At 40.9% G+C, this 12,529-nt stretch overlaps 1 long non-coding RNA gene across 2 annotated transcripts in view; it reads right to left on the bottom strand.

Annotated features, from left to right (window-relative positions):
• Positions 1–12,529, bottom strand: part of LOC125635270 (uncharacterized) — a 188,100-nt gene that overhangs the window by 116,294 nt on the left and 59,277 nt on the right. Inside the window, exon 1 of one of the 2 annotated variants that reach the window (XR_007356198.2) lies at positions 7,799–7,984. The exons of the other annotated variant lie outside the window; for it this stretch is intronic. This is a non-coding gene — a long non-coding RNA (uncharacterized LOC125635270). Of the gene's footprint in view, positions 1–7,798; positions 7,985–12,529 lie in introns of those variants that run through there. 2 annotated transcript variants of the gene reach the window in all.

Here is a 12,529-nt window from a genome sequence, read left to right as displayed (position 1 = left end):
AAAAAAAAAAGTTCCTAGCCCTCATTATTGTGGAGAAAAGCTTGAAAACGTGAACCATAAAGGCTCAAAAACTAGGAGGCAAATGGAAAGATCCCCAAAAGTATTACTTTTTAAAAATCTCATGTTTTTAACCCACTCTTTGAACAGTTGGTGCTGGTAGTATTGTAACAGCAACCTGTCATAGACTACTCACCCTAAGGTCTGCAAAACAAAGTCCTACAGCAAGTATAGTGGACTGTCTAATCCTGGGCCCTTTACAGTACTGGAACACAGTTCTCTGTGGAGAACACAAGCCGAATGCAGCCTGTCAGCAGTGACAATGCACCAAGAAGCAAATAAAGTTACCAACTGCACCAGTAGTGAAATCCAGTACCTAAAAATACTAACTTATTATTAATTACTTGTTGATAATGTCTGGGTAATAGAATGAAGACTGAGACACTGAGAATATATCAAACTTTTTGGTTTCAAACCACTCGAAGCCTGGCTGGCATTAGAAAATTGCCTATGTAAAAGAGAACTAGCATCATTTTTATTCAGTGGATTTGCTCTCCATGCACCTGGAGTCATCCCTAATTACTACAATGAGAGCAAAAAAATCACCACATTTGTACTCCTCCCTACTCCATTTCACACTGCAGGACTAAACAGCGATGGGAGAATCAGATGGATATTTTTCTGGTTTAGGTATCATAATCAGAGTTGTGAACTAAATTCCAGATGCAAAATCTTTCTGACATTCAGATCCAAGGCTCAATTTAAAAGGACAGTGATTAGTAAAAAATATATTTTTATTTGTAAACTGTGAAAATTTGATAGAGTCTCTGAAACACAAAAAACTTAGCATATGGATCTTCATGATGTTGACAGTCACTTTTCAAAGCATTTTTACAGTCTCTTAGAAGACAAAGTGCAATATCTGTTTATATCAGAAGAGCATACTATGTAGTCCTCAAAGTAGACGCAGCTAAAATGCTTCCATTGACCTAATTACCACCACTTGAGCAGGTGCTGTCCCTACACAGACAGAAAACAACCTTTCCATCAGTGTAGGCTAATTTTCCCATCCATTTTCTCCTAAGTATTATTTTCTTATCAGTCATCATCATATTTACTTTTCTTGGGCTGGTTTAAACTGCTATTCTCCTCACCAATAATGCACACAGGAACTTCCAATAGCAGTAGTACTGAAAAAGTGTCTGAAATCTAAATAGATTAAATAAAGCTATAGAAAACAATAAAGCTCCCATTGGGGAAGAAATAAGTACCACTCTTGATGGAACTGAATACTTCACTGTTATGGATGCATCCAGTGGAGTTAAGCAAATCTGACCAAGAGAATTCTAAGCACGCCGCACAGCTGCAAGATACTGCATCTTACTACAATCATGTCTTAACTCTGTTGCACTAGAACTAAGCAGAGTTGTACCACAGGTGTGGTGATCTAGGACAAAACCAGAGAGGAATATATGATAGATTAGATTAAGAAAAGCTCTAACTGGAATGAAAAGAGGGTTTCAGATTTAATAAAGGAAAACTTCAAAACACTAGAGCTTAAATAGCTGAGAAACATATTATCCAAAAAAGGTATTAAATTGGAGAACTTCAAATTTACCAGGAAAGCGGTAGTACCTCAGAATAATAAGAATTATAGAGATACTTAGGAATGCTTATGAACTTTTCCAAAGTCTTGCCACAAATGTTAGTGGTTTGGTAACCATGCCACTTAGAGGGTTATAGCAAAAGGACTGCAGGCTTGATTCAGCCCATGATTACACCAGCTTCTACTCTGTAACCTAGAGACAAATTCCACCTAGAGGAGGATGTGCACAACTTTGCTCCACTGAAGGTCCAATAGCCAGCCAGCCAGCCAAAAATAAGCAGCACTGGCTAAGAAGGCGGCATGAACAGAGCACCTGGGCAACCTTCATTGGCGGGGTTCCTGTGGAATGCCTACCACAATTGACACGCTTGCCTGCGGGATGAAAGCCATGAATCCCCACCAACACCCAAGGATGTGAGCCCACTAAATAGCTATCTGAAGTAAAATCCATTCAAACAGTGGAAAAGGCAAAGTAACGGATAAGAAACATCCTTATCTAGGATTGCTTTGTTCCAAATAAGACACTTTAAAATGACTGCCAATACCCTCACAAAGCGGATTTGGTTCTGTTACATAATGAGTCCACAATTGGCTTTGCTTCCAAAGGAATTACTCCAACTTTAAAAAAAAAAAGGCTTAAGTTAATGGAAGCTCTATCAATAGGGCACCTACCTGTGGGAGCTACTGAGAAATATCATGATAAAGTAAGCTTCCCTTCAACTCCCATAATTTGCACCACTCACAGCTGTTAACAGAATAGCTCTTCCATGAAGGTTTCATACTGGACAACACTACTCCAATGTTCCATGCTTGATGCAGACTTTCCAGTAGGGGGCTCCATAGCTGTACTGCACAGTCTGTCAGTCACATCAGAGCTCTGCGGGGCATCTTCAAAAATGCATTTAAGTAATGAATACCTAATTACAATGCCCCACTTAAAATTCTGCTCAAGAGCTTCTACTGGCCTAAAAAGAAAGACACTGCCCATAGCATTTAGGTGTGAAACGTTTCACCAGCATGTTCATGGGATTCATGGGAAACAACTTGGGACAGTAACTTGACCATATCCCATGAGAAGTCATTCTTAAATAACGTTTGACTAGGACATCTCTTCAAAAATACAAAGAATGCTGTTGATATTAAGGTGGCAGCTCAATTTAAACCATGTGCCAGAAAACTGAGAGCATCATGGAACACAAAATAGAAACACAAGAACATATTGCGCTTATTGAAAATCTACTGTTCTTGGCAGCTAAAAATATTGATAATAGAAACTGGTGAGGATGCAAGACTGCAAGTGCTCCAAAGAACTGAGGTTCCAGTGAGAAGCTGTATTTCTCTTTTTCAGTCCACTTTACACACACACACACACCCCTAATAAGCTAGATCTTTAAAAGACATTTGATAATTTCATAAGTGAACTGCATAGCCATACTTTGAAAAAATTCCCATGGATTTTGCTGGGAACAGGTCCAGGCCCTTACTGTGTACTATTTTTTATATTGTGGTAGAACCTAGTGGCCTCAGTCAAGGATTGGGGCCCAAGGATTGGGGCTGTGTGTGCACACATAATGAAAAAATAGACGACATAAACTATTTGGGGCACAGACTAAGACAAGAGACACCAGGCGCTACATCGGAATCCTTTAATGCCTGCGTACGGTGAAGGGAGTGGCTTGGGCTGATAAGTCATGAACTTGGGGGGTTTGCACTTTTAGCCCTGTGGATGAGACTCACGACCCTGGAGCTGAACATTAAGCTCTTAAATCCTTATGTAGATGCTTAAATAAGCAGCCTGATTTTCGGAAATGGCAAGCACCTACCAGCCCTCACAAAATAACCTCTCTCTTAGGAATAGTCCACAATTTGAAAAAGTTTGAGAGCCACTGTATTACTGAACTGATCCCCAGCTTTCTGGCTTCAGCACTACGTAAGTCCTGCGTCTTTATTTCCTGGGAGAATGCTCTTGTTCCTGGTACTGTATTCTGGCACAAAAACAAAGCATAGACCCTCCGCAACTTGTTACCTCAAAAAGAACAGCATTCCCACAACCAGTTCATCTGCTGAAAAATCTGAAAGGGTCACATCCACAACTAAAAAGGTTTTTCACTCCACCAATGAACATTTTTCAACAGTGTGGTTTTCTGTGGGAGACGACCCACCCCCATTGCTGTGAAAGTTGGGAAAAGAGAAACAATCCCCTGAAAAGGATTCATCTCTGCATTGAGAGGGCAACCTCTGAGTACAGCAATGTGATTAGAATCCCAACCATTACCAGTCTTTGCAAGGAGTGCAAAAGAACCGCATCGGGCAGGACTGTGCCTGGCCTACGAGTTCGTGTGCAGGATGTGGGTGGGGTGGGCACAAGGAGTAAGGCATAGTCATAGTCCCCATGCTGTCCTGAGTGCAAGGGCTGCACCTTCCTGGCACACCTCACATGCCAGCTGTTGGGATGAGGAGGAGAAGGTGTCGTCCTTCCCTGTGTACTAACCACTGGAGCTGATTAGCTGCAGATGTGAATGCATGCTGCACCGTCCTAAGGGGTAGTGCAGAGAGCATGCTTTCCTTGCACACCAGGAAGATCATCATCTGAGAGTAATCTTGCCTCCCAGAGCTCCCCATGTGGCTCTCTAATACCATAGACAGAGGAAGAATCCAGCTCTTGGTCCTGATTCCCTAAGCTCTCAGATATATTTTGCCAGATGGTTTTGCTTTCGCCCTTTGGGAATTGACTGACCAGTTCCTCAGCTGATAATTGACCTGTTCCTTAGCTAATAAACAACAACAATACACAAGATTTCCTGTACAGTTTCAAAGAACTATGCTAAGATTACTATCTAATTCTCACATCCCCCTCTGTGATAGTTAAAGAAAAGCCCATTTTGCAAAGGGGTATAGAGACATAGATACATGAAGTGACTTGCCCAAGAGGCAATAATCAATTTCCTGTCTTTTCCAAAACTGTCGATATCACATCTTGTTGTTTATTATTCACAGATCCCCATAAGTCTGCATGGGACATTACAAAACATATAAACAGCTAGATCACTGTCCCAAGGATCTTGCTATTGCACAGAAAAAGAACGTACACAGAAGTACAGTTCAGTTGCAAGAAGGCTTGTGGACATGGTTGGCAACGTGGAATTGGCCATTGGAAGTCTTTACAGAAGAAATGGGGTTGAAGGGCAGATTTGAAGAAAGGAAGGCTGAATGCTTGGCACTCAGGAAATGGAATGCTGTACAAAAGTGTAGGGGGCGGCATAAAAAACATGCACAAACAAGTAGGGAAGGAGGAGACAGGAGGTTCAGTCTTGCAAGGCATTGATCTCTCAGCTCATTAAAATTAATAGGAGCCGCAGGCACTCAGTGCAATCCAGCTATTGATTATACCTGTGTAGTTACATGGCCACATCACTGAAGTATCTGAGTGCATCACCATCATTAAGGAAAGTTCCTGCGAGGTAGGGAAGTACTATTATCCCCAGGTTACAGAGGGGGGGACTGAGGCACCAAGAGATTAATCTCAGGAAGTCTATGGCTGATGCAGGACTGAACACAAATCTTCTAAGTCTCAGTCCAGTGCTTTAATCACAGGACCATCCTCTCTCCTAAGTGGGTGTGACATACCAGGGTGCAATCCAGACCAGCGAGGCACTGTATCACCCTTGCCCTTCAACCTGGGGTGCCTCACAAGACCTTGCTGTTGTATCTCCCAACCTGGACCACTCGCAAACAGCTTGCTAGCATGCAGGTCACTCTCAGATGGTGTAACTACAGCCTGCCTATCATACCCTGGCTCTCACCAGCTTTGGTTATACTACAGGGCGACCCCAACACACTCCCAAGTCCCAGATTTTGCACCACAAATATATGTCTTGTACACCCCAGCCCTCTCCTGGATAGTCCAAATATATTAAGTCTGTTATTCCTTTAAGGGAATAATACACAACAACTTGCCACCTTAAATGCAGTTGCCCAGCCACTTTAACTTAAACGCACTGGATTAGATAAAACAATAGAACAAGTTTATAAACTACAAAAGTTAGATTTTAAGTGAGTACAAGCAACGAGGCATAAGAGTAAGAAATAGTTACAAGAAAAATAAAGATGAAACACTTTTCTAGTGCTAAACTTAAACTATATTAGATTCAAGCAAAGTTTCTCACCACATGTTTCCAACAGCATTACTGACTAAACTCTTCAGGTCAGGACACCTCCCTCAGACTCCAATAGCTGTTTCTTTTGTTTTCTCAGATGCAAAGAGTGAGATGGACAGGGAGAGAAAGGAGAGATATCTTGGGGTGTTTGCCCCTGCTTTTTATAGTTTTAGTCCCTCTTTGAAAAGCATTTCCAGCTGAGAACCAAGAGACAGGGAGACTGGAAAAGGAAGGAGACTTCATGCTGTTTCTATGCTAAGATGCGGATCCCTTTGTCCCTGTCCCACTTTCTTGCCAAGGATGACCACTTGATAGGTCCATCAGCTTTGCTGACACCTGGCTGAAGTATAAGTTTGCCCTTTATCTTGGAGAAATTGGTTTAGCCACTCCCTTGATTTAGCTGGGAAACACACTTCTGTTATGATTTCAGCTTATGTTCAAAACTTTACACATAATGTTGCTACATGCATTTTACCATGATATTACTGATCAGCAAGTTATGAGTTTTCAAATGATACCTCACAAGGCATACCTCATACAAAGATTATTACAGTAGTGTGTAGGGTTTGAATACAGGGGTGCATTCCATCATAGTGGGTGAGTCCAGAGAAAAGATATAAAGGAGTATAAGTGGCAAGAAAGGGTATATGATGCTATAAGAGCAGAAATGTAGGCAAGAACAGAATTGTGACCATATCCAAAATCTAACCCCTTTTACAACCCTGCTTATCCAAGCACTATTTAACTGCAAGTCCATTTTAAAGCTTAGGTGCCCCAGCCAGGGTCACTTTCCCTAGCACTCCCCTGATTGCTCTACCCCCCATTTATCCAAATACTGTGGATTTCCCAAGCCCTTTTGGATAAGAAGGCTTATGCTGGGGTTTTTTGTTTTGTTTTGTTTTTGCCTATCTAGCTCACTGGCTACTATAAAAATCCATTCCTTATTCCACCAGATTAATACTGAGGATAGGTGGTGGTGACCCAAGTATATAAACTAAAGATAAATATTTTAAAAAACCACCCTAAACATTGATCACTATAACTTTCCTACAGCTAGCTGCCAGGTATAATTAATTTGTGCTTCCAGCCATATTAAATTGCTAACAAGAAATAACTTAAATAAAATGCAATTAGGGATATGCAGTTATTTCAGTCTGGGCAAAGTGACCCTCATTCTAATAGCCTGGTAGTTAATGAAGCTGACTTGAAAACATTTTCTTTTTCTCCCCCTTAACAGTATCTTTATTTTCTCCTAATCTTCATAGTGAAGTTTCAAAATTTAATTAAACATGTTCACTATCTGGAGGAGGGAAGAAGCAAAAGATAGCTCAGCAATGGAAATGGGAGACTAAGTACCTTTCTGCCAACTATAGCAGTCATACACTGGGTTGCTGTTAAAGTGCTGTAGAAGGAAGCAGAAAATCTAAAGGCAAGCTAAGCAACAGGCAATGGGAGAGAATGGTATTACCTCAGCTGGGACCATTTCTATATTGATTAAGGCTAAGAGTTAAAGGGAAACACAGCCAACTGCCCAACACTATTTTGTAAGATAGACCTCCATTTATTAGTATAGTGGCTCATTGTTTTTGAGAGGGGTCCCTGTTTTTTGAAATAATCCTCTGGTATTGGGCTTTAGGCTATGCTGAACAGAGGGGCTCCATCATAGGCAGAGAGTCAGTACTCTGGTATCTTTGCACCTCTCTGTTCGAGGGCTCCCAAGAACAGAACTGTGATGAGTGGGGAGTATATGGGTAGGAGTTCCTTCTTCCTTTTCCAGAGGAGGTGAAAGATTCAAGCAAGACTCCATCCATACAAGGTTCATGCTTCCCTCTCTCCACATTCCTTTACTCACCTGTTGGGGTATGAATCTAGTTGCAATGGGGAGAAACCTCCTGGCTCTGAGCAAATGCCTTTCCCTTTTGTAGTTCTCTAGCTAGCCAGCAACTCTTTCCCTTCATTTTATACTGAATTTTCCTTCCAGAAAGGGACTTCTCTGATCACAGATGAGCTGCCAGCCTCTTTGAGGCAGATTACTTACCCAGAGGATGAATCTGTGAAGATCTATCATTTTGTTGTTGGGCTTCTGAATTAAATTTCCTTGTGACTTAGAAACCTTAGAGAAAGGGAGTGCTCTTAAAATAAAATGAGTGCCTGCAGCAGAGTGAATCTATGCCCATGAAAGGAGGAATTTATGGGAACTCTCCCAGGGTTATACAAAAGGCTGCTTAATGCAGGAGAGTTAGTTGGTTACTCAGCTCTTAGTGTAGAAGTCTTGTAGTCCCTGCTGATGCAATGTGTCTTAATCTCTTGTTGCTGGGTCAAAAGGCAAGTTGCATGAATTATTCTGGGTTTTAAAAAAAATCTTTTGTTTTATACATTTAAAAAGCCCAATTTTAACAGACAACATTGGGGCCCAACACACTTGTGTATTCAACAGCTGGACCCATCTGTTATCCTAGGGCCACTGAAACACACACACTCATCCAAATGTCAGAGTGTGGAGCAGCCCATCGGCAGCTACTTCTCCAGATTTTGCATGGAATAAGACCGCTGACCCCTGTACACCATCTGAATAAGAGATTTTGGTTGCTGCACCTGCATAACTAACCAACTGGTATGTCAAGTCTTTTCCAGAGGAAAGTGTATTATCAATACATATGTATATTGAGAGGTAGCCCAGGGATCCAAACAGTTCATAGGTTTACAGCACATTAACTATGTTCATGGGAAAACACTGTTTTTTCTGCCATAAAAAGGGGTCTGTATAATATGTAAATGCCGCATTAGTACAAGAAGTTACTTTTCCAGCATGTGAAAGTATGTTGTAACAATTCTCAGAAAATTCATCAGCAGCCTAGCCTCATGACAGACCCAGAGGCAACTGCACGACTCTCATCACAACTGCCCATGAGAAATGAGCCAGACCAACTGATAAATTAGAGCTAAACATGGTCAAGAATAGTATTTTACAATGGGTAGGTTCATAGCACTATGCAAGTTTGAACTAGTTCTGAAGGAAAATACTGTAGCTCCAATAGAACAGTCCCTTTCCTCTATGACATGATGTTTCACAGCCATTCCTATATAGAAAAGTCCTAAAAAATTCAATTGGGATAAAACCTATTACATTCTACAGAAATTTCTCTGATCACTTATAAAATAAAATAATCTTTTTTTTTAAACCAGGCTATAGAGTTCTATAGAGCAAATCTCATTTTCTAATACATTCTCAAGAGCAGTCATCTATAGAAGTTAACTTTTTCTATCGAATTATATAGGACTTTTCCGCAAGGATAGTAGTTTGTTTCAGATTGTGACAAAGGCAACATCACAAACCGGGAGGAAAACAAAAGATACACAAAAATGTGTTTAAATACTTAAATGTGTTTAAATGTGTACAATACTCTAACAGAGTATTTTCTAGGGATTCTGAAGGCCTTTTGGATTTAGGTGCGATGGACAGTATGCAATGTGAATTTTACCCACTGGGCAGTGATGCATGATCTACACATTTTTATTAAATGTTTTATTAAGGTTGTCTGATGTCATAATATACCTAATATCTCTGATCTAAGTAACATCTCCTTGATAGCTTTTGTCCAATTAGCTGTTACTATTATTCTTGGGATCTCAGTTGGGAGGAACCATCTAATAAATAAACCAACCCAGGCCTCTCTGAAAGATATTTGAGACCTGCTGTGTCTTTTGTTTTTTACACAACAATAACAATATGAAGAAACCACAGGGAACAGTTGGGTCCAGAGAACCATGTTTACTAACGAGACACAAAAATGCCATACTTGTTGCTGCCCTGGCTGATTTCTGGCAGCATCTAAAACATGGAATACAGAGAACACCACTACTGGGCTTACAAACTACTTAAAGAGATACTACCCTATTCCAACACACATCAGGGATCATTAAGAATATTAAAGAGTGGACCCTTAAAAAAACAAAGTCCAAGTGTCAGAGGTACTGAGTCCCTACAGCTCCCATTGATTTCAATTGGAGTCATGGGCAGTACCTCTGAAAACCAAGCCCACAATCGCCTAATATCTATGTATACTTGGGAGACAAGAAAAAAAGATGAATTACTTGAAATAGGAATTCAGAATAGAATGTGACTTGCTGATGACATCTCCCAAGGTAGAGTTCCAATCCAAAATGGTTTACAGTATGACATAACTCCTTAGAGAAGTTGGCCCAATAGAAGATATTGCCTCACCCACCCTGTCTCTAATGGAGGCATCTAAGTCATCTGAAAAATGGCCTTTAAAGGCCCCACAGGTCTACAGAGAAGAGAGAGTAGTGCAATAAGCCACTCAGAGCAGGAGCGATACCTACAAACTTAGGTGGTGTGCTTTACTGCTGTAAAACAAAGAAACAAAACAGAAACATAAAGGACATCCTGTGCATTTAAGGGCAAAGCTGACACAGAGCAGAACTTCTGACAGTTAAGAGAGATCCCACTCAGCTCCAAATACTCCCTCTGGGATCTGCTTGAGCAAAAAAATAATTCCAAAATACCACAACATGAACCCTAGACTTGGCTGCTCTTTACCCAAGCTTAAGCCTTCTCTCCAGGGGTCTGTCCCCAAGGAGCTCACTGCAGGATTGCAGCTTAGCCATACAGAAGAAAAAGTGAAACTAACTCCATGCAAAGTGATGTCAAAAATCACAAAGTAAAGGCTTGTCTACACTTACAGCGCTGTACTGGTGCAGCTGCACTGCTGTAACGCTCAGTCAAGACACTACCTACGCCAATGAGAGAGCTGCTTCTGTCAGTGTAGTGTCAGCTGCCCAAGAGGCGGTAGCTATGTCAACTGGAGAAGCCCTCCCGTTGACAGAGTGCTGTCTACACCAGAAGTTAGGTCCACACCGCTGAGCGACTTAGTTATATCGGCATAAATTTGTAGTGTAGGCCAGAGCTAAGCCAACTGAAAAAAAAAAATGAAAAATGAACCATCCTTTCTCACTAACATTTTTCAGATATAGCGATCTTTTAGGTTCTTTTAGGTGTTACTTGTTCTAACACTAGGTACGTACGCTTTAAAAGAAATCCCACATTTCTCTGAATTGCCATTATCCCTTTAACTTCTTTCTTAATCTTCCGAGTACCTCTCAAGGAACGATGACTATTTTAAATGGAGAGTGTTAGGTGGAGTTTGCTTACAAATTTAGGCTTTATTGAAAAAATAAAGTAAAAAAAAATAATAACTTTTGATGAAATCTTAATATCAATATTTCTATTACCTTTTTTTAAACCCAAATTGAAACTGTTTCTTTAAAAAAAAACAAAATAAACAGACAAACCAGGCATTCTTCAGTTCTGTTTGCAGCTCAGACATCATAATATTGTGCTAATGCATGAGAACCTGAACCTGTAACTGACTGAAAAACAACTACAAGCAAACAGGAAATTGACTCGTCTATTTTCATCTGCCAAGCTTAGTTAAATGTAAGCAATAAACAAAAGAAACAGTGAGGAGTAATTTGCCATTTTAAAATTCTGGTTTTGTTAAATAGGGTAAAGAAATCTGATCCATTGTAAATATATATTTTTTAACTTGACTGAAGCCCCTTGGTGGGGGAAGGGAATATCAGATTCACCCAAGCTCAGCTCTGTGTGGGAAGAGACACTTAGGGTGACATTTTCAAAGCAGGCCAGGAGATTTCAGCTACACAGCTTTCATTAATATCATTGGGTGTGTGTGGCTAAATCCCCTGGACTGCTTTCAAAACTGTCCCCCTACGTCCCCCAGCCCGCCCGCTGTGTTAGCTCCTGCAGAGCCCAGCTAGTATGATTTTAGTTGGTTTGTCTAAATTCCTGACAAACATGAATGCATTTATTTTGAGTGAAGCGTAGAACAGGAACCATGCCACGTGCTGGAGCCCATCATGGTTCTTGTGAATCTGTCCCCAAGGCACCTTATTGAAGTAATGAATGGGAGACGGGCTGTTTTTGGTTTGGCCTGGATGTAGGCCTGTCTCTCTGTTTGAAATCTCCAGTAACAGAGCTGCTGCTGTAGAAGGAAAGCATTTCTGGTATAGCAAACAAAGGCAGCCGACTTTCCAAGATTTTTTACGTAATCTCCCGGCCTGCCAAGTGGCCCAGCACATGGTGTATGCAGAAGCGGTAGGAGACAGACAACTTTCATACCATGAATTCCTTTGATATGCTTTGACTGTGAATGACAAGAACATTTCCCACTTGAATCAATGGCAAAAAATTCTGGTTCGATCATGGACTGCCAAGTTAGCTACCCTGGCCTGACAGCAGTTTGTAACTTAGCTGTTATAAGCTTTCCCTACTGCCTGTTTTTTTTGTGTGTGGTTTTTTTTGTAAATGAAAAATTTGCTTTCTGACATTTGATTTCTCAGCAGGATTGCTATGTGCACTAGTTGCTAAGGGAGGTCAGCTGGCCAGGGAGAGCAAAAGCCAGGTCTTAAAGAATGTAAGTGGATTTACTCATGTGAACATGTATTGTCAATAGTTTTGTTATGCAATTGGCATCAAACTCACTCCAGAAGTTGGGAGCAAATTCTCCAGAATGTAGAGTTCATAGTAACAGACAAATAAACCCAGAAAGCCAAGCTTTGAAATACTTGCACAGCTAATGCAAATGGAGTGCCTGTTTCTTGCTGAGCAGCATTTATGATTCTGAGAAATCTCCTCTGAGGGAATGTCTTCTCTTGCTGCGGTAGATAAAATGGTTTTCAGAGCGATGAGGCCCACAGGTGTGGGAGATGCAGGTGCCAAAGTCTGTTG

Source organism: Caretta caretta, chromosome 4 (genome assembly GCF_965140235.1).
Source record: "Caretta caretta isolate rCarCar2 chromosome 4, rCarCar1.hap1, whole genome shotgun sequence".
Taxonomy (NCBI): Eukaryota; Metazoa; Chordata; order Testudines; family Cheloniidae; genus Caretta; species Caretta caretta.
Note: the sequence above shows the minus strand (reverse complement) of the source record. Positions and strands in the feature narration are given on the sequence as shown.